Genomic DNA, 1,779 nt, shown 5'->3' on the forward strand with positions numbered 1-1,779 from the left:
CCCACCGCCAACTCTTGGGCTATTCTTTCACCAACGAATAGTGGGATTGACCGACATTTTATGGCGCCCCCACGGCTGAAAGGGCGAGCATGTTTGGTGATCCGCGACCCTCAGATTGCGAGTCGAGTGCCCTCACCACCTGGCCATGCTGGGTCTACCGATAAATATTGAACTTCCACAAATCAACGTAAGTCAAATTATTTACACCAGATGGAAGTTTTTAAATTTGTTTTTTAAGCTATAATTATTTGAATTGTGTAATATAATTTAATAAGAATTGAAAACAAATTTACACTTTTTCTTTCGATACACTGCTGACACCATCGTTATCGTCAGAGGGTGGGTGAGTGTTGGATTGATATATTAAACATTGAAGAAATACTTTTGCTATTTTGCCAAATGATACTTCTGTGACGACTTTGTATATACTCACCATAATTATAGAGATTGAAAAATCTGTTCTGAATTTGTTTATAATTGTTTAAGATAAGTTAACGTATAACTGTGTCAGAAGAATATTTTACACACAGTATCTCTTGGAGTTGAAATTATCGGAAAACAAATTAAATAATGGTAAATATTTAAGATGAAGACAATTTTAAGAAGTATGGGAATCAATAGTTTTAAGCCTATATTTATCAGCCAAGTAGTAAATCTTAGAGTGGAAGGTGCATGTATACTTGAAAGTTAATTCGTTTCTTCATTGGTACATTTTTTATTTATGTTGTAAGGTAAATAAAATATCTACTAACACAAGAATATGTTACTTTGCCAAGAGTTGGGCAACTTTTTATTTTCTTTCCTACAGACTTGAACTTTCCTTCCCGTTATTTCTTTTTGTTGGTCAAAATGTCATTGAACTGAAATTTTCAACTCTAACGGCATCTTATGTAACACATATGAGCTAAACAACTTTCCCCCCGGTGGGATGGCGGTAAGTTTCTGGACTTACAACGCTAAAATCTACGGTTTGATTTCCCGTGGTAGACTCAGCAGATAGCCCAATATGGCTTTGCTCTAAAAACAAACAGACACTAAACAACTACGTCAGAGACATCTGGAGCTTAGGTATAGCCAGCAGTTCCATCTGCTACAAGAACTTTGTCTAGCTCTTTGAACCGAATAACAGGGTTGACCGTCACTTCTACAACGAGCACACAGTCGGAAGTGAGGAGTGTTTTAGTGGTATCACGATCAAACCTTGAATTTTGTTAACCGTAACCCATGCGCTAACCATTAGGCTTTTTCTTTGTTGTTAAGCGCAAAGAAACTTAATGGGATATCTGTGCTGTGCCCGCCACGTATATGGAAATACAGTTTTTAGCGTTATAAGTCTGCAGACTTGCCACTGAGTCACTTGGAGGCAACCATTTGGCAACGTGTTGTATTCAAAATAAAAGATAGAACTCACAGCTGGCCAAAAATTATGAAAATGCTTCTTCTTAAAGGTGATTTAGAACATGCAAATAAAAGCAAGATAAGTATATTTTTGGATTTGTTTTTTATTGCAAACATCTATCTGAAATACAGATTAAAGTCAGCCAAGATTAATTCTCGTTTGTTTGTTTGAAGTTAAACACAAAGCTGCACAAAGGGCTATCTGTGCTCTGCCCACCATGAACTGTCAAGAACTGATATATTTTTGGGAAAGGACCGATCACAGCCCAGTAGTTAGCATTCCAGACTGTGAATCAGAGGTTACGTGTTTCATACCCTGTAACCCCCCCCCCCCAAAAAAAAACACACACACACCACGTTTGAGGGTGTGGGTACGTTATA

The sequence above is a fragment of the Limulus polyphemus genome, unplaced genomic scaffold, assembly GCF_000517525.1.
Source record: "Limulus polyphemus unplaced genomic scaffold, Limulus_polyphemus-2.1.2 Scaffold85, whole genome shotgun sequence".
Classification (NCBI taxonomy): Eukaryota; Metazoa; Arthropoda; class Merostomata; order Xiphosura; family Limulidae; genus Limulus; species Limulus polyphemus.